This window comes from Electrona antarctica (genome assembly GCF_951216825.1).
Source record: "Electrona antarctica genome assembly, chromosome: 4".
NCBI lineage: Eukaryota > Metazoa > Chordata > Actinopteri > Myctophiformes > Myctophidae > Electrona > Electrona antarctica.
In genome coordinates, this window is record NC_136809.1 from 12,312,551 (window position 1) to 12,336,606 (window position 24,056).

General features: G+C 42.1%; 1 long non-coding RNA gene across 1 annotated transcript in view; it reads right to left on the bottom strand.

The window, feature by feature from the left end:
- LOC306922366 overlaps window positions 1-23,580 on the bottom strand; it is an 87,379-nt gene extending 63,799 nt beyond the window's left edge. Inside the window, exon 1 of the long non-coding RNA XR_013789912.1 lies at window positions 23,329-23,580. This is a non-coding gene — a long non-coding RNA (uncharacterized lncRNA). The remainder of the gene's footprint in view (window positions 1-23,328) is intronic.
- Between the last annotated feature and the right edge of the window lie 476 nt (window positions 23,581-24,056).

Sequence of the window (24,056 nt, forward strand, 5' to 3'; positions counted from 1 at the left end):
TTGGACCTAATGCCTCCCTGCTTGGCACTAACGTCATGTCCAGGTGGTGTACTTGTACATCAAGCTGGCTCACGCTACAGAAACAGGAGATAGGCCGAGCCAGTCATGGCTCGGCAAGGCGTACTTAACAGCAAATTCATTTTAGTGGTTCCCATTACATGTGTTAAAATGGTGTCGGCTGGACTACTGAAACTCCTTATGAATAATAACTTACAGCAAAATATAACAGGCCAGCACACGTGGAAAAAGGAAGAAACTGAGAAAGATGGAAAATAGCAAGAGGAGGAAGACAAATGAGATATAGGAGAACGGATCAGCAGAACTGTCTGGATCAAGATGTTCCCAGCCATAACCATTAAACACCCCCATCTCTACTCCTCCATATGTCAACATTTTGTTTTGAAGTTTTGGACTACAAAAGCAGACTGGAGTCTGGAGGAGCTTTGAGCAGGGTTTGAAATGAATAAAGGAACTACAGGTTCACAGAAAACTGTTTCAGAGAAAGTAATCCAACAATACTGGAGCACAGATGCAATTTTCAGTCAAAGTCACAATGAAGTTATGAAGTACCTACCACGATGAAAACATATATTTTTCATGCTTTTAGAGCATATCGGTGGTCATTATGGACGCGCGTGCGCACACACACACACACACACACACACACACACACACACACACACACACACACACACACACACACACACACACACACACACACACACACACACACACACACACACACACACACACACACACACACACACACTCTCAAATCTGTCTGGATCGTAGGCGAAGGACAGTCTGATGGTTCCGCGTAGCAAGTTTGACGTCAAATGAGCACAAGATGGGGCAGGAGGAGATAGGTTTAATTAGTTTGACAGTTTATGAGCAAAAGAGAGTTTATACCCCCTCCAAACATATACTTTACCCATTTTCAGCCAAAAAATTTAAGGTGCCCGTGTTTTTGCATTCACTGTTTATTTATTTTTTATAAAATGTTTAGATTTTTTTTGTCTCCTCCGGCCTCCTCCTTATTCTATTATTTTCCAAAACATGCATTTTTAAATAAATGAATCACCTCACGTATTAGGACATATCAGTCACCAGAAAAAGGACGGGTGTTTTCCATGAATCTATCATGGTTAAAATGGAGTTTGAAGTTACAATGGGTTTGTATAGAAATACTGAATCGAGCAACTTAAAAAACTGTCTGGGGTGTTCACGTAAGTATAAATGAGTAGATGATAAAATTACCGAAAGTTTTTTTTTTCAAGTGAAATATCCCTTTAAGTATATTTACTTATAGTTAGGTCCCAGTACCACTACCTTTTAATAAAGCCCACCATTTATAAATAAAGCCTGAAGTGTGGGATCATTATCTATCGTTATATATATATATTCATATTTCATGATTCAAAAATTTGAACTAAGTTCGACGCAAAAAATAAGCTATTGGAAGCTATTTTTCGGTTTAATCAAACAAGAAGTTTACCTCAGTTGTTTGGGTCGGGGCATGTTCTGTGTTTGCATGCATCAGTTGTTTGGGTCGGGGCATGTTCTGTGTTTGCATGCATCAGTTGTTTGGGTCGGGGCATGTTCTGTGTTTGCATGCATCAGTTGTTTGGGTCGGGGCATGTTCTGTGTTTGCATGCATCAGTTGTTTGGGTCGGGGAATGTTCTGTGTTTGCATGCATCAGTTGTTTGGGTCGAGGAATGTTCTGTGTTTGCATGCATCAGTTGTTTGGGTCAGGCATGTTCTGTGTTTGCATGCATCAGTTGTTTGGGTCAGGCATGTTCTGTGTTTGCATGCATCAGTTGTTTGGGTCAGGCATGTTCTGTGTTTGCATGCATCAGTTGTTTGGGCCGGGGTTTGTTCTGTGTTTACATGCATCAGTTGTTTGGGTCGGGGTATGTTCTGTGTTTGCATGCATCAGTTGTTGCATCAGTTGTTTGGGTCGGGGCATGTTCTGTGTTTGCATGCATCAGTTGTTTGGGTCGGGGTATGTTCTGTGTTTGCATGCATCAGTTGTTTGGGTCGGGGCATGTTCTGTGTTTGCATGCATCAGTTGTTTGGGTCGAGGAATGTTCTGTGTTTGCATGCATCAGTTGTTTGGGTCGGGGGATGTTCTGTGTTTGCATGCATCAGTTGTTTGGGTCGGGGCATGTTCTGTGTTTGCATGCATCAGTTGTTTGGGTCGGGGCATGTTCTGTGTTTGCATGCATCAGTTGTTTGGGTCGGGGGATGTTCTGTGTTTGCATGCATCAGTTGTTTGGGTCGGGGGATGTTCTGTGTTTGCATGCATCAGTTGTTTGGGTCAGGGCATGTTCTGTGTTTGCATGCATCAGTTGTTTGGGTCAGGCATGTTCTGTGTTTGCATGCATCAGTTGTTTGGGTCAGGGCATGTTCTGTGTTTGCATGCATCAGTTGTTTGGGTCGGGGTATGTTCTGTGTTTGCATGCATCAGTTGTTTGGGTCGGGGTATGTTCTGTGTTTGCATGCATCAGTTGTTTGGGTCGGGGTATGTTCTGTGTTTGCATGCATCAGTTGTTTGGGTCGGGGGATGTTCTGTGTTTGCATGCATCAGTTGTTTGGGTCGGGGCATGTTCTGTGTTTGCATGCATCAGCGCGAGCGCATCGTCATCCAGTTGTTAGCTGCTCCTTGCACACTCCAGAGAAAGTGCACAGCAGAGAGAGAATGTTAATTTGGTGTCGGATTTGGGTTTATTATGCTTAGCAGGACCGTGCCAGATAGTTTTTGTTCCCGTTATACATATTCTATGGAATAAGGCTCTATGGAAATCTGGCACACTCTTGAACAAAGTTACTGTATACTGTGAGAGAGCCACGTTCACACACGGCCAGAATGAACAAGTTCACAATAATATTCATCAAGCAGAAATACAGTACGTTCAGTTCACGACACGTTCGCCCCAAAATATGAATGAGTTCATGAACGATCGTTCATTTAACGCGTTCAGGGGCACAACACTGCTTTTCAGAAAAGTCGGAAAACATAACCTGTGTTCCAATGGAGTAGTTATTATTTAGTCAGAAGCTCTTGTTAATACTTTTGGTTCAATATTTAAAAAACCCACAACTACTTACACTTTCTCTTGTAAACATGTTTTCTATGACAGTGTTGCTGCTGTACCAGCTGGGTATCATTACAGGTGCTATAGTGGTAAAAGCCTCTGTGAAAGGCTTCACAATGAAGCCTGTTGGCTGTAATTGTAGAGGCTCTCTGTGTGGCGCACTTATCAGACTGAGGGGGGGGGGGCTCAAATTGCCTCAAATGGCCTCTTACCCGTGTGTAACTCTGAGAGCTATTGGGCTCCTTGCAATGAAAAGGTTTGAGAACCACTGTGCTACACTAAATGGAACAGATAGTCTTCATTGGTAAGTAAGTAAGGATAGCATAGCCACCATAGAGGCAAGGCAGCTGTGGCCATGAGCCTGCTCAAGTAAGAGCTTGCCTGCCCTGAAGGACTGACCGAAGGGACAAAGAAACAAATAGTGCTTTGCCCTGCCCTGCCCCCAAACCCCCCCCCCCCCCCCCCCCCCCCCGGGTGTCTCTGCTTAACGATAGATGGGCGGGGAGCAAATCACCTCCGTGTCCATAGTGTTGTGGGGCATCACACATGGCATACCGTACATTTAGAATGCTGCCGCGGCCATTAATAACACTGGGCACGTGGGGGGGCAGGGCAGCTGGGCAGCAATTCACGGCCTCAACACTACCTTCACTGGAATGAGTCACCAAAAGTCTCCTAGCGTTTGAGAGCTAGATTGAAGAAGGTTTGAACTGTCATTTTCAAGACATCATCATGTTTGCCTTTATCTACAAACTGCAAACAATTTACAGTATGATAGTGAATAGAGGAAAATTAAACAAAAACATATTTTCTGTTTTGGCAGAGTGATATACAGCATAAGTTATGAGTAAAATACAGACTAGAAGTGTACTTAATCAACCCTTCTTTAGTTATATCATAGTTAGTGAAGTGTCAGTGAAACAGAAGAGGGGACAATATTAAATACTGCATATCGCGTTGCTGAGATTGTAGATCTGCTACCTTTGCTGTTTTGGAATTTGAATCCCAATTCAGACAATATAGAAGATGCGATTAGACGAGTTTCATCTGCTCTGTGTTAAATGAAAGTAATATCTACTGTAAAATAACAGCATAGGCATTTAGTAGCACATAACACACCGGGATATTGTTGTACCATCCATCGGAACAGTGTACACATTGGTTGGCATCTAGAAATGTAACTATCGGTGTTTAAGTTGAAGCACTCCTACACAGTACACAGTCAGCATAGAATGGTATAGCAGCACACCTTGACACAACAATTATATTTGACGAGGACAGCCAGGCTGGCATAGTGTTATAGGGCAAGGATTTTAATGGCACACAATACTATCTGCAAACATCTGACATGTTCATGTCACCACTGATGGATGAATGTTTGCACAACTACGGTGTGTGTGTGTGCGTGCGTGCGTGCACGTGTATTGTACAGTATATATCGTTGCTGTGGGAATACTGAAAAGTAACAGTTTTGGCTTCCACCCGACAGAGACGACATGTTTTTATATAGACCATAGAGTTATATATAAACTAGAGAGCAGACCAGAGCAGACAGCCCCGCCCTCAGCTATTCAATTCACTGGAAGTTGCTCTGTGGCATTTTGAAGCACCCAGAAGACTGCCGGAAAGTATGAGAGTACCTCTCGCGCTGCTCTTCTGGTACCTCGACGTCATGTCACCTCATGAGAGTACCTCTCGCGCTGCTCTTCTGGTACCTCGACGTCATGTCACCTCATGCGTTCACAGAGCAAAGACCCAGTATGAGAGTACCTCTCGCGCTGCTCTTCTGGTACCTCGACGTCATGTCACCTCATGTATAAAGTATGAGATTACCTCTCGCGCTGCTCTTCTGGTACCTCGACGTCATGTCACCTCATGTATAAAGTATGAGAGTACCTCTCGCCCTGCTCTTCTGGTACCTCGACGTCATGTCACCTCATGAGAGTACCTCTCACGCTGCTCTTCTAGTACCTCCACGTCATGTCACCTCATGCGTTCACAGAGCAAAGACCCAGTATGAGAGTACCTCTCGTGCTGCTCTTCTGGTACCTCGACGTCATGTCACCTCATGTATAAAGTATGAGATTACCTCTCGCGCTGCTCTTCTGGTACCTCGACGTCATGTCACCTCATGAGAGTACCTCTCGCGCTGCTCTTCTGGTACCTCGACGTCATGTCACCTCATGCGTTCACAGAGCAAAGACCCAGTATGAGAGTACCTCTCGCGCTGCTCTTGTGGTACCTCGACGTCATGTAACCTCATGCTCTTGTGGTACCTCGACATCATGTCACCTCATGAGGGTACCTCTCGCGCTGCTCTTCTGGTACCTCGACGTCATGTCACCTCATGCTGCTCTTGTGGTACCTCGACGTCATGTCACCTCATGCTGCTCTTCTGGTACCTCAACGTCATGTCACCTCATGCTGCTCTTGTGGTACCTCAACGTCATGTCACCTCATGAGAGTACCTCTCGCGCTGCTCTTGTAGTACCTCGACGTCATGTCACCTCATGCTGCTCTTGTGGTACCTCAACGTCATGTCACCTCATGCTGCTCTTCTGGTACCTCGACGTCATGTCACCTCATGCTGCTCTTCTGGTACCTCGACGTCATGTCACCTCATGCTGCTCTTCTGGTACCTCGACGTCATGTCACCTCATGCTGCTCTTCTGGTACCTCGACGTCATGTCACCTCATGCTGCTCTTCTGGTACCTCGACGTCATGTCACCTCATGGTACCTCTGGTACCTCGACGTCATGTCACCTCATGCTGCTCTTCTGGTACCTCGACGTCATGTCACCTCATGCTGATCTTCTGGTACCTCGACGTCATGTCAACTCATGGTACCTCTGGTACCTCGACGTCATGTCACCTCATGGTACCTCTGGTACCTCGACGTCATGTCACCTCATGGTACCTCTGGTACCTCGACGTCATGTCACCTCATGGTACCTCATGGTACCTCTGGTACCTCGACGTCATGTCACCTCATGTCACCTCATGTCACCTCATGGTACCTCATGGTACCTCTGGTACCTCGACGTCATGTCACCTCATGCGTTCACAGAGCAAAGACCCAGCGGCGCGCTCTCTTGCTCGTGCATGTATTTCACCCGCCTGCAGTGCCAGCTTTGACCAGTAGGGCTTGGGGCTTCAACCTTGGCCAGCCGTTCTGGGGGCTTGAGAGAGAGACACACACAGAGAGAGAGAGAGAGAGAGAGAGAGAGAGAGAGAGAGAGAGATTATCATTGATTACCCATGTAGGCCCTATGCCTATTTTATACTATACGCAAAAATGCATGCTGTGTCATGCAAAAATAGTGAAATGCAGCACATTCTGAGCTTATAGATCTGCAATTTTCATTTGTAACAGTTTTGAATATTGTTTTGCCTACAATGTAAGCAGACTATTATGACATCACATTATGTGACTGTGTTGGGAATTGGGATGATTACAATGTGGAAGATTTTTCTGGACCTTTCCAAAGCCTATAGCTAATCTATAGGCTTTTTGAGCCTATGGTGTCCCATTGCGACACATTGTCAGCATGTTGATCGACTATTTGAGTATTTTCAAATTGCCAAAACAATATAAAATATCGCTCCAAGTGTTTCAACTGTTCCTCGTCTTGCCGGGGACCTCCTCGAAACCGCATCAAACGACCCTTGAAAGGTTCCCTGGACCCCACTTTGAGTAGCATTGATTTATAGGCTGGTGTCAGATGCATCTCATACACTCACTACAGCTGTCCATGACATTAGAATTCGGTCGGCTCAACAGCGTGCGGTCTAATGGCATGCTTCACAAATTGAAAGATGTGCCGCGTTCAACGTGCAACATTTACATGTGTTGCTGATGAGGTATGGCGAATGCAAGCCATTCATCATTTATGACCGCTGGCCACTGTACATACAAGCTGGCACTTTATCTAGATTATTGGTCCCAACGCGGCAGTTATGCACAGTTTGCCATGGCCTGCTCGTAATGTACCGCGATCAAATATATTTGAAGCTTCTCCGAATGGACAGTGATGATATGCAAAGGGTGAAATTGTAGAGCCCTGCGGTAGCAGGCAGTGTAAAGCCCAGTTCCTAAAGCTATTTTGTCATGCGACGGCGTCACGTGACAAAAATAAAGTTGACTCACAAGCTTACAATGCAACTGCATCCGTCTGCAATGGTGTTGCCATGTCCGCTGAATAATAAGTGACTTTGGGCGTGTTTTTTCCTGTAAAGTCGATGGTAAATATTGGTAGTTTCGGGTTGTGGGTTTATGGGCTTGTTTCTGAAGTTCAGTTGCTTGTATTGCGCTTGCTGTGAAATGTTGTTTAAACTAGTGGTTCTCAAACATTTTCATGTAAGAGACCCCCAAATCAAATGAATATGAATTTGTCTGCAGACCCCTACTGTATCTGAAAATATTTTGAGCCAGGGACCCCCGTACAATATATGTGTTGTTAAAGGTAGGTTTACAGGTCTCATGTAGCCTAGTTGCTTCTTTTGGGCTTGTTTTCATAAGAGACCTGCATGGTCGCTCGTTTCTCTCGCAAAACCTGGCAACACTGGTCTAAAACACATTGTGAGCGTGTAGGTCTGCTATTGTCGACATGCGATGCCATGTGTGAGACAGAGGCCTTTAGTTAGTACCCAAACTAGAAAACTTTCTGTAGAATTAAAGTGGTAATGTGTGGTAGTGTGGGTAGACTGATTCATGCCAATAGGACTTGGACTGCTTTTCTACAGTGCCATTTTGCTACAATGTATTGTACTATTGTACTTGAATATGAGCTGCTATAGCACTGGTGAGGAAAACTGCCTGCAACTTTAATCTTTATTCATCAATGCACAGCAATACAGCCAGTCCCTACTGGCAATGGAAAAACTGTGTTGAATCATCAACAGACATCAAAGATATGAACCCAAATCTAAAACAATTCAAAGAAGTGCATAAAGTCAAAGATGAAAATGTGTAATAAGCCAAGGAAGGATATATTTCAAGGGATAAAGCACAGGATGAAACAGAAAGTGGAAAGTCGACATCATTAGGCTAGTCTGGTGAATAAAGTGACTGCAGTAAAAGCTGGTGAAGTGAACAATGAAGAGAAGTGTGTACCAGTAATGTGTGTGACAGGGATGGGAGGGGAAGCGGTACAATGGCTGATGAGCCATGAGTGGCGTGTGTGCAAGTGGCTGGGGATGGAACGTGCAGGGTGAGCGGTGGTGTGTGTGAGTGGCTGGGGATGGAACGTGCAGGGTGAGCGGTGGTGTGTGTGAGTGGCTGGGGATGGAACGTGCAGGGTGAGCGGTGCATGGTGTGTGTGAGTGGCTGGGGATGGAACGTGCAGGGTGAGCGGTGGTGTGTGAGTGGCTGGGGATGGAACGTGCAGGGTGAGCGGTGGTGTGTGAGTGGCTGGGGATGGAACGTGCAGGGTGAGCGGTGGTGTGTGAGTGGCTGGGGATGGAACGTGCAGGGTGAGCGGTGGTGTGTGAGTGGCTGGGGATGGAACGTGCAGGGTGAGCGGTGGTGTGCGAGTGGCTGAGGATGGAACGTGCAGGGTGAGCGGTGGTGTGCGAGTGGCTGGGGATGGAACGTGCAGGGTGAGCGGTGGCATTTGCGGTCCAGCAGGGGATGGCAATAGACCATATTCACACGGAGGCCGTGTTGGCATTTCTCATTGAAAAAGCAGGTGGCATTACATGTTATGGTTCATTCAGCTTGGTATTGTGGCTGCTTTGGAGAGGTTATCCTTTAAGATGAATAATCAGTTGGATAAATATGATTCGAAGTGGAACGTGTTCCTCAGTCATGTTGCAGGTCCTTGATGGTCCATGGTCCCTTTTGATTGTTTACTGTATTAGAATACATATGATACGGTTGATGATGCTGTGTGTTTGGTCGTGTAAACGCATTTAAACTTTTAATTTGATTTATTTCTATTTTTATTTGTTTATCTTGTCTATCCTTGTTTTATATTATGTTTCTGTGTTCATACATAATGTCCATGCATACATATTCTGTTGTTTTTTCTGTTTTCAGTTTTCTGTATTTGTAAAAAATCCAAATAAAGTACTGATCATAAAAAAAAAAGAAAAAGAAGGTGGCATTGATTTCAACAACTTAATGGCAAGATGGCCTCCGTGTGAGAATGGTATGGTTATTCAAGAACCACTTTAACCTGGAGTCCCTCTTTTTGGACATTGATTCTACATAAATAGAGAAAATGCAGATCTACAAGCTTTTTTCAGGCTCTAGTTCAGTGGTTCCCTAACGGGGGTCCCCAAATGATTAGCTTAATTGTGCATATAGAAAATGAATAAAATCCGCACATCCAGTCGAGTAAGAGTCTTTGTTTAATGATCATAGTGCTCCGCAGCAGCAGTCATACCAGACAGACAAACGCGAGTAGAGCGGGCCTTTTCCCTTGTAGCTTAATTGTGCAACATGGTTTTAACACAGTATACAAACCAACATACAATAGTGTATACAGGGTAACTGCACATTTCTAAATTACTTTGGAAACCTTTTTTAACATGAAATTGGCCAAATGTTACGTAAGAAAGAGGCAAACATTGTGAAAATATCCAATCTACAATTAAGGTCACAACGCCTCGCAGTGTGAGGTGTTAACTTTTGAGCTTGTAGTTCGACTATTTTCACAATATTTATCTGTGTAACCGAGTCACACTAAATGTAATGCCTACAATTCCAAGTGCTTGACGGTCCCCCAGTTCAAATATGATTATTTGCTCTAGTTGTTTTCTGAAAGGACACCTTCAAGAGTTCAACATTGCTGTAGCTTGAAGCTGTCCCTGAACGGACCTGTAATTGTCGGTTTGGTACAGAGCAGTGTAGAGGATGAGGACGTAGCCGTGCATTAACAGTGGATGTACTCAGTGGTGGGAAAAGTACTACATTTTTTTTACTAAGTAAAAGTATCAAAACAGCAATATAGAAATACTCTGTTAAGTAAATGTCCGGAATTTAAAATGTACTCGAGTAAAAGTACAAAAATATTGGTGGCATCAACATGTAATTAACTCATTTAGGCCCGACCTCAAAATTTAAAAGAATTCTTCTAAATCCTCCAGTTTTCTGAAATAAATATTTTCACGATTTTTCAAAAATAGCAGACCTACAAGCTCGTAGCGCGCCACTCGGTGGCGCGCTATGAGCTTGTAGATCTGCTATTTTTCAATAGCTAGATTATAACATAATATTAAAAACACCAAAAGGGGTTCCCGCCCAAAATGGGTTAAAATACCAAAATTAAAAGTATAGGCCTACTCATTATGCAGATCGTCTCATTTCAAGTTTTCAAATGTATAACAATATTTTGAAAGTAGCAGATCTACAAGATCACAATGTGCTGCTTCACAACACATTGTAAATACAGTACTTAAGTAAATGTACTTAGTTACTTTACATGTACTGTGTCAGTCAGTGAGGAGGTGACCGGTAAGTTCTAAAGAGTGGCCGGTCATTCAGGGACAACCGTGGTCTTTTTGAAAGGTTTGAGCCACAGACTGGAGCACCCCGACCGATGATAGCTTTTTGGAGAGAATGCATTGTACTGCATGCATTTTCAAGTGGAATTGGAGTGGAGTGATTAACCCAAAGAAATAACCAGACAAAATTGGAACTAGAGAATGGGACACTATCAAATCAAAGCTGATTAAATGGGTACTCTCTCCTGATTGGCTGAAATGTGGCCACCCACCTGAAAATGCATTTTCAGGTGACGGCAAAGCAAGGTGTAGTGAGATGAAAAAATACGTTTTTCACACTTTTAGACCATATCCGTGGTCATCATATGGGCATACCTAACAATGGATGGTTTTCTTCTTCTTCTTCTTGCGGTGAATGTGTGCTCACGGCCTTACTGAACACTGAGGCCTAGTTCACACCTACACAACAAATGTTCGGTCCGCGTGTGATGCCTGATTGCTTTTTGATTGCTGCTCCAATTCATTTTCAATGGGAGTCACATGGTTTGACCAAACATTTTTGTTTGATGAGGGGGGAGCAATCAGCAATCAGCCATCAAACACACATTTTTGATCAAACCATGTGACTCCCATTGGAAAAGCATTGTGGTGGCCCAAAAAAACGACCAAACATTGCTTGATTGGTGTTTGGTACGTGTGAATGAGGCCTGAGTGAACACACACGCTAAAGCACTGGTTGCCAAACACTGGGTTGTAGGTCGCGGACACATTTTTATGGGTCCCTTTGGGAACCACTGCTCTAAAGCAACGATTGCTAATGCTATCAGAATATAGATGATGGGTATTTTCTTACATTATGATTTATTGTTTCATATTTTATGTTCACATCTTATTACTATGTTAAAGGTGTAGTGAAATGAAAAATACGTTTTTCACACTTTTAGACCATATCCGTGGTCATCATATGGGCATACCTAACAATGGATGCCAAAAAAACGAGAACATTCTCATTTTTGTGTGTTTTTATATCAAACGTCCATAAAAATATATGTTTTATTACTTCCTGAAAACAAAAACGTGCTGCGTGATGACGTGTCGAGGCCAACATCGATAAAAGCCAATAAAAATGAAGCTCACCCGTTTAATTCCCCATATCTCCGCATCCGTCCAGCACAGGCTGCACAGCTGCTACTGATTACAGACATCTTCCGTTTTTATTCCCATTCAAGATAACATCCAGGGAGTGTATTACTCGGTTTCAACTTAATCATCACGCTAAAAAATGTATCTGAAAACATTATAGGGTAGAAATAAGCCACATAAGAGTAAACTGGTAAAGCTGGACGACCATCTGATTTGTAAACAAACATCCACACGCTGTCCTGCGTAGCATAGCAGCAGCATAGCTACGGCCCCTAGCTACCGTCCCATCCCCTGAAGGGATGCGACGCTCTGATTGGTTCAGAAACTTCATAGCGGTGTTTCAACTTGAAACTTCACAATAAATGTCCACCATTTCCGTTTCACTACACCTTTAAAAAATACCTTGTAAATCTTCTTGTATCTGGTGCACAGGACTGCCCTGTCACACAGTGATGTCATATCAATATTTGCGTGTGTATTAATTCCACTATCAGCTGTCGCCCACTCCAGATTGTCAATTATACCAAAAGGGAAATAAGATTAAATGGAAAAACATGGAAAACAACACGACAACAACCTTGCCCTTAAAGATGAGGATAAACATACACTCTCACCCTATGAGATAAATGGACAACAACAGAATCCTAATCACGGAACGTGATTAAAGTCGAAAACAGGATTCAGACCATCGGGCGCCCATGACAGCCTGATGACATCTTACACTGATGGGACCTTTCAACCTATTGAAATGTGACAGCTGAATCCTAATCAACATGTTTTTCAGTATATATGTTTGTGCAAAATGATATGACATTCAGAGCACTTAGGAGAATTCTCTCTCCTCTATCCTTTACCGTTGTACATGCTCTGAATCTGAAGAAAAAACTAAAGAAATCTGAGAAATACTTTAAGAACTTGTGTCAAAAAATCCTTTCAGGTTTTTTACATTACTCTAAGTTCATCTTTTGGGTTTTGATACTTTGTGTTCTCACTTTTCCAGTGAAGTCTTATAAGGTCGAGGTATTTGGTCTCTTGGCTATTTCCATAGCCTCAGCTATAAATCGAACAATAGAGCTTTAACCTTTCCACAAAAACAACAAAAATAAATAAGGTTTTATTTTAACCAGAATACCGGGGGTCATACAATTGATCGATTTACTCGAAATATGGTGCATGCTATAGATCTGCAAAGTTGTGTTTACATGGGACTCAAATTCTATGGAGAACATAAGCCCACACAGAAGTTACACCTGTTACCTAGCAACTATACTGTACCAAAACTCCACTGAAATGGTATAGATACTGTACAAGTAAAAAGAAGCGTAACCTGCACTTTATCTATTTTTAATCCAGTTGAATTGATTCAGTTTTTCTCGTACAGAACATAATTTTGGTACCGTCCATGTCCAGTGCCGTCTCCAGGCACAAAATCAGCAGGGGGGGCATAATTATTTTCCAAAGGGGGCACTTCATTTTTCAAACGCCCCTATTTATAACAAATACTCTACAAAGTGATGCATTGAAAAAGGCTACAAGTAGGCTACAAGTATGCAGCAGCATCACCAACAACAAACAAATACAAATACATGAGCATTATAATGTCTTCTGCATATATTAACTTTCTATTAACTATTCAATTAATTTGAACATGTATATATTTATAATAATCATGAAGAATTTACAATTTAGGCATTTAGCAGACGCTCTTAATCCAGAGTGATTTACATTAGGCAAGAACAAAAGCATGGGAATACATCACATATATAAAATGCATTTATCATGAAACATGCGTAAGCTAAGAACGTAACTAGAACATATCTATATAATGACACTATACATATAAACTATACTATGCTATACATATGTACTATGATGTGCTATGACTACATATAATGCAATTATTGTGCTGTCTACAAGACTTATAGGTTTAACATTTGTAAAACGTATTTAAATATTGGTAGGGTACTACTGGCCAATCTGTACTGGAGGGGCACAAAGTCCAATCTGGGGGGGGGGGGGGGGGGGGGGGCAATGCCCCCCTGTAGAGACGCCACTGGTACCGTCCTCTACACCTCTAATTTAATTCCAGTGCCGTACTTTATTTTTATTTTATTTGCAGAAGTTCACCTGAAGTGCTCGCTTCAAACTCCAACATTTCACTTTGATATTGTTTATATCTTCTTATTTGCAGTACAGGTGATGGCTTCTATAGCCGTCACCTATTTTCCCGAAGGAGGAAAAAACACACACAGATGCAACATTCAAATTTGAACTTTTAACCCCGCTCACAAAACCTCTGTGTTGCCCATTAGAGTAATGGCACAACAGCAAGATGTTGAATAACACCTCCCACAATAAGGTGCCACGGTAAATGCTGTCATATGATGCCATGCAAGGTTCCTTTTTTTTAACCAAGCCTCTCAGTAATGGGTTTCTGAATATGTGTGCCTTCACCTCTGACAACCCACTGAATCACTGAAGCACTTTAACATTCATGCATGCATTTCCCTTTTTATACTCAAAAAGTCTGCCATCAGTGCAGAAAACTGGGTTCAATAAATCAATGCAGAAGCTGTAAGCTGTAGCCGTAAACACAGTTAAAACAATAAGGATTTAGTTGAGCATAACTGTGCATTGTGCAATCTTTCATTTCAATTTGACGTTACCTCTGTTTTTTCATATAGGGCATCTTCCATGGAGCATTTACTACTTGTTTCTCCAATCTCCATGGCTTGATGCAGTGACCCTGAAGTGGCTATGCAACCCTTTTCTACTGCCAAGTGCCAACGCAGCTGAACAATGATAACTAATGAAGACTATGAATTTCCTTTGAATGAAAATGATCCGTGCTAACAACCGTTATTCAGCTGGGCTGTAGACAGTTTGTCCACTTGAGCAGAGCCTTAGAAAAAAATATTATACATTGACTTTTCATCGTCCTCAGTATCCACAGTAGTGGTTATATTTTTCATAAGGAAAAAAGGATTCAATAATACACATGTTGGCTTCTTACCTCATAACATTATAGGTTATTTATGTTTTGTAGTTATTTGCCTTTGAAGCTAATGATGCACAGTGGATGCAAATCAATAGCAAGCTTCCAATTCAGTGATTTGCTTCATTCGCAAGTCCCTTTTTACAGTGGTGGAAAGTAAGTATTCAAGTATGTACTCAAGTACACATTTGAGGTATCTTTACTTTACTGAACAATTTCAATTCAAACAACAATTTCAAACAAAAAATAGTTGCGGTGTGCCACGTTGTGAGCTTGTAGATCTACTATTTTCAAAAGATAGTAGACATTAAACTTGTGAAATGGGCCAGTCTGCATAATTAGTACTTTTTGATCCCAATACTTTTGTACTTTTTACTCAAGTCATTTTTTGAGTGGTGCAAACCACTCCAATAACCAGCTTTGTCTGTATCTATGTGTCTATGTGTCTATGTATGTGTGTACCTGTACGTGGGGCCCAAAAGAATGAGCATGGTTACTATGGTCACTGACATTACGTCAGACCACAGCTGATCAGGCTATATAAGACCTTGCACCACTCAGTTCACACGGGTGTGATTTTTTTAATACCATACCTTTTTTCGATAGTACTGTATACACTACAGTCTGACAGGACATAGGGGAGAGAGAGAGATGGGGAGTGACATGCAGCATAGGTGGTCTGGATTGGTATTCGAACCCAACCCACAACGTATTTTCAGGCTGCATCAGCTGCCCGGACCACAAAGCCAGCCATCTAGGTATAAAAATACAAGACTTTTACTTGCGAGTAAAAATGTGAGTACGCTTTTTTCACCACTGATTATACAGTAGGTTATTTATGTTTTATTTGCCTCTGAAGCTAATGATGCAGAGAGAGATGCAACTCAATACCAAGCTTCCTTTTCAGTGATTGCTTCATTCGCAAATCCCTTTTCGGAATAAAATACTGATCTTATTTGATTCTGTGCATGTTGTCTTCCACTGGGGTGAACTGAAGCCTGGCGTGCCGTGATTGGATTAGCAGACCCGTCCGTGCACATGCAGGCAGCAGTATAACACAACCCAGGAATCTAATTTGACTCAGAAGGGATTTGGGAATGTAATTTGACGTTTCTTATCTTGTCAGTGGATTTGTTGGAAAGATGGTAGCTAAGAACAGATACCTGAAATCTGTATCGATCTCATTGAAATTGGCCTAGACTTTTTAAAGAGCCTTTTAGCAGAAAATCCCCATAGCATCCAGTGGCACATAGAGTTGAAAAGTTGAAATGGGGTATAAATCTAAGAATAAGGCTAAAACTAGAAGTGAAATAAAAAATAAATAAATCTATAGTTTAAAAAAAAGACAATTGCATTGGTTTTAGTTTCTCCCAGTTCCTTGAACTAAAACAACAACTAAAACTAATCATGTACTCGGAAAGCCGACTAAACTGAAACCAGACACCAATAAAAAACTAGAACTAATGATTATTTCAAAAGTATATACTGTAATACTGTAACTCTGGACGTCTGACTGGACACTGCATTTTCCACTTCAGTTTTGACAGATGCCAGGCTTTGAGAAGAAAGGGACAAAAAGGAACATGGATTTCAAATGCTTGTTAGAATCAATCAACTAGTAAATATGACAGCTTGCATTGGTTATGGAGGCACCCCTTAAAAAACCCATCCCCCTCCCTAATGAGGCCCCAAATCTAAGATCTCCTGCTGAAGCCCAATTTACCCTGTAGGAGACATACTTTAGGTGTTGCGTTGCAGAATCAGATGTGTCCTACTGTACTTTTCCTACATCTCATTTACTGTACAGCTGCTGCTGCAGCAGAAGGATGACACTGAAGTAAGTATATAGTAAACTATACGGATATCTTTGAGTAGAAGGCCACAGTAAGTTGATGGGTCAAATTGAGTAGAGGCGTAGCTTAACTTGAAAGCGTTTGCTGCCTGTGTTAAGTGGTCAGATGGGTGGGCTGCGTGCATTAATGATCAATCTTCAAGCTAATTTCTGATTGCATTTTTTTCTCCTCATTTTTATTTGCATTGATTATTTTATTTCTTGTAATTCTTTTGTATATTTCCATTCTTAATGTACCTCTGGGGTTACGACTAACCGAGGGTTTGTGATGGGGAAGAGCCTTTTGTGTATGTCCTTATTGTTTGGTTTGTGTTACTGTATCGTCTTGTATGTTGTACCCTGAGCCTGAGGACCCCCTTGAAAATGATCATCCTTTAGTGACATTTCAAAATCAAAATCAATCAATCATGTTCCATTGGATTCATGGAAGGAATATCACGGGCATCGACCGAGAGGACGTCCCACACCTACTGTACCTACATGGACGTACTAAAGAAAGATGCTGGTGCAGAAAGCACAAATGAGCTGGTCAGATGTATGGAGAACGGAGATGGCTGGAGACGCCGATGGAGGGCTCGTCTGAGGACGACGTACTGTAGAGAGATTCATTGGTATCACAATGAAAACTAGGTTTGAGGTTTTAAAGAGACAAAAAAATAACAACATTTTGTTTTTGGGGGCCCACTTGCAACATACTCATGGCCCACCAGTGGCCCGCGGCCCACAGGTGTACCTTGTGCCTAATCTATGCTTCGTCGTACAGCGGGTCATTCGCCGCCCTAGAATAACAGATCTACAACTCAGGACGTGCCGCAAATCTGAGCCTTGTCGAGCGGCTTATTTTCTGGCGAGCGAAACCAATCACGCTTTATGGATGAGGATAAAGGATGAGGCAATCAGTGAATCAGTCCGTCAGCCCGTCGTTCCCACTGTGCTGTCAATGTCAACCTGCAGTCTTTAGGTCAGTCGGTCAATCGGTCAGTCCATCACCAGGCTCCTATAGGGCTGGCAGGTATCAGGTGTGCATTGTTTCAATCACTCGCTTGCTTGCTTGCTTACTCGCTCACCCACTAACAATACATTTTTCACGTGAAATACAGAGCCATACTAGAAAGACTAAAAAGTTGTTTGTAACGTGTGTGTGTGTGACCAAGCTCATTAACTCGGAATGTAGGAGTGTATTTTGTTTGAGCGTGTTCCATTTGATCCCCATTAAAGCGCGGTTGAAGTCCAATTTTCCCTGCCAAGCTCAACGCAGGCTGCCAATATTAATGTGCTGCATCAACGGTTGCCGGAAAAAGAGGGAAAGTATCACAGAGAAAACGGCTTCAATGAAATATTGCATTGATTCACTTCATATCAAAGAAACTTTTTCCCCACACCCTTCTGTGTTTCATCAGGCCCATATATGCTGGCTTTGATAGTTTGAAAAAAAGAGGCTGCTTCGTGACAGCGCCGCTGACAGGCGGAGCGACCTTGTCATACTGTCATTTCCGCAGGTTCATGACCACTGGCTGTAATTATTTAATGAGAGTGCTCATGTTCCCTGGCCTGAACCCCGACATCCATCCCACACATGCCTTCTCTCTCTCTCTCTCTCTCTCTCTCTCCTATTAACTACTGCTCTCTCTCTCTCTCTCTCTCTCCTATTAACTACTGTATACTTAAGTATACCATTTTTATGTATTTTACCTTACTGGAGTATTTCCAATTTTCAATACTTTTCCTTCTACTCCACTACATTTCAGAGGCAAATACTGTACTTTACCAGTTCCTATACCAGTGAGGTTACAGGTAGGCCTATAGGAACATATAGGGACATTAAGGAAACTGACAATTAGGGAATAGTTCAAGAACCAAAATCGCTAATATCCTAAACTAGGATATTAGTGATTTCGGATCCCAACCCCACCAATAGGCGACTTAATCTTGCTCATGTAATTGAATAATCAAGAAAGAGGTTTAAACATATATCTTTCTTATACAAATCACGATAATGTTCTAATAGACTTTTTATAATCAATTAAATCGATTAGTCTGATTAACCACTGAAACCTGTGTTATACTTCATTGTATTCACCTTTTTCCTAGGCTGTGTGTGCTCCACTTCCTGTCGATTTGATCCAATGAAATCCAATGAAACTGGTCAGATGACCAATGATGTCCAATGAAGTCGACAGGAAGTGGAGCACACACAACCTAGGAAAAAGGTGAATAGTGGTGGCGAACAATAGGCTAATTGTAAAGAAATAGCCAATCTACAAGCTCACAATGATTCACATCGGCATCGCGACACGTTGTGAGCTTTTAGATCTCCTATTGTCCCTTTCTTTTTATAATCGTTCATTAATGGGAATCAAGGCAAAAGTTTGGCTATAGCTTGAGAATAATGCTGAGATGTTGAAGAGAAATCTATCAGCGGAATGACTATATCAGCCTTAGGGGGGCAGCAGAACCCCTCGTTTATCACAGCTTCATATAGCAGAAGAAAACACTAAATCAATTCCAATAAAACTTCCAACTACCACAGTGTGGCAAGAGTTTCAGTGACATGGGTGGCATGGGGAGACACCTGAATGTGCACACTGGAGAAAAGCCCTTCCATTGTAAACATTGTGACAAGAGTTTCAGTCGGTTACATAATTTCATTCCATTCCATTGTAAACAACAAAGTCAGAATTTCAGTCATTCAGGTACCCTGAAGGAGTACCACCGTCTCCACACTGGAGAAAAACCATTGTAAACAATGTGGCAAAAATTTCAATCTGCTACAAAACCTGCTACTTTCTCTGCCTGGAAACCAGACACTTCACACCTGTGAAGTGTCTGGTTTCCAGGCTAGGTCTATATAGCTCCTGAAAGGTAGACTGTTAGGTAGAAGCATGTGAAGAGACTATGGTCGTTTATGATGTTGTTTTAGTCTCCGCCAAAGGCCAGAGATTATGTCCTGGCTCCTGTCCGATTTTGAAATTTTTAAGTGGATTTTCTTTGCCCATGAAGTCCTGAGAAAGTTCCCCTTGCATGACTTTTTCTAAATGTTCGATTCAAATCATCTCTGTTTTTTTTCCATCTGAAACATTTTGTAAATATGATTTTAGACATGCTTATACCTACTATGACTGAACTTTTCCGGTCACATTGACCGCCGTCCCCCATTCTCCCCCCGCAAGAAGTGAAGTTTCACACCTCCCGACAGCTGGAGACGGCATTGTTCAAGCCAATGGTTCATTTGCATTTCAACTACCACATGTAGGCAAACTTACATTACGAATGTACTCACAGCATAGACTAAATGTTGTTTTAGAGGTTATATTTGTTAATAAGTTTATAGCATGGTCTGTTTGACCCGACCGACATTTCCTTTCCTTGGAGCGAGAATGCTTGCCGATGCGCGATTCCAAATAAGAATGACAGTGTTTGAAATCAGTCCAACCCGATAGATGTCCCGAACCTCTAAATGTTTTGTCAGTGAAAAGATAACAGTTCTGTCCGTCCTTCTTTGTCTGTAAACTTTTCTGCACGCGACCAGTGGAACTGATTTCCACGCATCACAGCTCTCTTTTTTTTCATGGATCCAAGTAACTGACGGTGAGGTATGCGGAAGTACGTTTTAGATAACGCTGTATTTGTGGCGGTGATGCGTCACATCTATCCTATGGTGTATATATAAACCGTGCTGCTATAAAACTTCTGTTACGGACCTCTCTGCTGGCACAATCAATCAAATATATATAAATTACATCGATCATAGGCAGCGGGTCTGTAAGGCTAGGCAAGGCTTAGCCTTCCCAAAAACCTACCCAATGGTAAAACAAAGTCGGACAGTGTTTTATCCACTCCCAAACTTTTTCGGGAGAAATAAACAGACATTGTTTGTGACTTTATTTTTCGGAGGGCACGCTAAAACGAACAGTGTAAAAATGACATCAATGACATGAATCATTCCAACGCGATAGACCTCCCTCCCTATAATGTTTCCCCTCTATATATAAAAATGACAATATATAACTCTAATGTCGTATTTCGTCTGACTCTGAGCAATGTGCCTGGCTCTGGCTGTTACAATAACGTGTGGTAGCCTATTTTATTGTCTCAATACAAAGTCGGACAGTGTTTGCTGCACAAGGGTATTCAATATAGCGCTCACATCGTCACTATAATTATAGTTTGGTAAACTGAAATGAAAAAGAAAAACTGCTGCCTTGAATTAGTTGGAATGTAACATTTAGAAGACAATGGCAAGCCGTCAACGGGTGCAGGGAGGTGTGAAGATCATTAGACGCGTGGGGGAGAGAATGGCCAATCAAATCGCACGAAAAACAAGGTCATCCTGACCGTTAGCCGTCATAGTAGTAGAGAATTTATCTCAGACATGCTAGTGTTAAGCTGCTGTGGCCCGCTCGCCCCTCCTCCTTCACACTCTGAGAGAGACACAGCACAGACTCACAGAGCACGGACTGAACAGGTCAGAGATAGAGACAGTATTGCCTGCTACCCAGAACAGTTAGAGAGGGATTGTTTTACATTAGCCTAGAGGAGTGATACTGTGGACAAGGTGGAGCCTCTTGTAAACAAGTGTAATGCTTAATTGGGTCGTCCACTCACAGTTAAAATGGAGAGTTAGAATGGAACTTTCAGGGAAGACAGTGATAAACAGACTAAACTAAACAATGGTTGTATTTATTATGTTCAGCAAAGTTTATATATAACACATTGTGGAGAGCTAAGGGCGGCTGGATAGTTTAGAGCAGGCTTCGAATTTAGGCAACAGACAATAATGAATAACACTAATAATACCAAAGGCCACATAACATAAATATATATTACTAACAGGGTAGGGAAGTAACGGATTACAAGTAACGCTGTTATGTAATCATAGTAAAACAAACGGTACTGTAAGGCGTTACGCCTTACAGTACATTTTAAAATGTGTAATCTGGATTACATTAACGGGGGTATAGTAACGGGGATTACAGGCTTGATTACATTCTCCCCTTCCCCTCATCAATTTTAGGCCTACAAATACAGTAAGTTATAAAAGAATCAAGTCAAAATAGTATGCATGGCACATGATCAGGGGCTGCGCTGTCTGTCGCCTCTCATATATAGGCCTATGCGCCTATATATGTGTGCACACGAGCAGCGTCGGTCGCAGCAGCACCAATATTATATATTACATTATATAGCCGATAGCGTGATCTGTAGCCAGTGGATACTCCTGACAGTGATCTGTATAACCGGGGACACGAGGAGGCGGGGTGTGTGTGGACGCTGTGGAGCGCTCTGTGGCCGTGGGTAGTGAAATTCTGACGGGGAGTGGAAAATTATACGATACCGTTCAAATGGCACTTACCAGTAGCTACAGTATGCTCGCTATATGATGGCGACATAACCATAATCCATAGAGTTCATATTATGAACTCTATGGATATAATTAACATGCAGCGGGGTGGAATCAGCCCTCAACAGCTTCTGTGTTGACCAGTGTGGTGGTGGTATCAAGATCATTTCAAACGACATACAAAGAGTTGATTTCTAAATGCAAACTGAATCAGTCCGTGATTAATCACAGCTGTGGGTCGTGCATTGGAAAGTGATTCGAGTCAGTTCAATCGCTCATATAACAGCTGCGTGTGTAGTGTACGCGTGCGTGCGTGCGTGCCAGTGGCATGCGTATGCAGGAATTAATTATTACCATGGCCTAGGAATATCTGCCTGGGCTGCTGGGCACACCAAATATTTTGAATTAATTAATTAATAGTAATTTTAATTAATAAATATGCATTTTTGCCTTCAATTTCCTAAAAAATGTCAGGTGTCAGCTAACTGCATTTAAATGAACTATTTACTGGACAATACAACCAACCAACCAATACGTAAGGGATACTATCTGGCTAGGTGGTCATTGTCGAGGGATAATTCACAGACAGGGAGTTTAACCACCGCTTATTATATGGCTACCTATAACATAAATTAATAAATTGATCCAAAACACAAAAAAAAGGTATTTGCGCTGCCTGCGTCTGCAGCTGCAGCTGTCGGAAAACAAGGAAGTGAGTTGATCAAATAGAATCCATGTTCGGGTACTGCTAGTCCATTTCTAGCTCAAATGTTTTCAAAAAAATTGAGAGCAATGTTTAGCTGTAAATGACATTGTGTGGCACAGTATGTGTGTGAGTTTACATGGCTGTCATGTTGGAAACAGCAGTAAATCAAGTGGGGCGCAGCCGGTGCTCAGATGGTTTGATTAGGCAGCGGTATGTTATAGAGCGGAGCGGTCTGTTTTATCAAGAAAGAACACGCCGCTGAATTCAGCGATTGACCAATCAGAATCAAGCATTCAACCAAGCCATGTAATAAAACTGGACAATACACCAACCAACCACCAACCAACCGAAGAATACAACGGTACAATACACCAAACAACCAACCAAGAGGCTTTGATTTGATTGTGAAGACATGCATTACAACTAATAAAGAACCAATAAAGAAATGTTTACTTTATCAAAGCATCCTCCTCCTAACAAAGCCAACTGAAAAGAATGGAGTGTGGGCAGTTTTGCCACTTGTGAGTTCTTCAACCACTGGTGTTTTTTTGTTAGCTCTCTCAAAAACAACTCAGACAGGTGCAAGCACATCTGTAACTATGGATGCTGCCTTGGTACAACCACATGCCATTTTCTTTGCAATATCATTGTCTGGAAACATGACTGAACATGACTGATGCCACAGTATGACTGGACTGGGAGTGTTGCACTGTGTGGTATAAACACTAGTTATCTCAGCTGCTGTTACCTTATCTGTTGGAATCTTTGTTTTGGTGGTTCCACGATGATCCACACACAGTGAAGCCTCCTTTCAGCAGCACGTTTTTGTGAGTCTTGCACTGGCTTCACTCACGTGGATAAATACTTTCCCAGTCATTGTTGTTGTAACTGCATTCCCTTTTCTTTGCCGTGGTCTTAGTTTCTTCCCTTTTCTCCTCCATGTTTCTTTCATCACAATTTTCGCTAAGACGCTAACTTGTTGTGCTGTGTTTCGGGTGTTGTTTTGGTGGGCGTTCACTAAACTAGCATGCCCAGCAGTTTGATTGACAGCCAAATGAGCCAATCCTATTCCTATGTATTACACTGCCCCCATTTTTGCGCACATTTTCAATTCTTAAAAAATAATAAAAGCAGATCTACAAGGTCACAGTGCGGCACAGCAAACTACTGTAAAATGGTTAAAATGGTTACAATCTAAAATTAAATATATGCTTTCCCGGTCTTAATGTGTTAAAAACAACAGCAGTGAAATCTTAAAATCTACCGGTATTCTAAAACTGACACATAACCAATGCAGCAAAGGGCAGCCAGTGTTAAAAGACAGACAGACAGACAGCGTTTTACAGCCTTCAAATGATTTGCCTGCCGATAGCAGCTGAATACCAATACATTTCAAAAGTTAAGTCTGAAAAGGATAAAAAAAAACATGGATGACCTTTTCCAAGTCTGCAGAGGAACAGAATGATCTTGATTAGC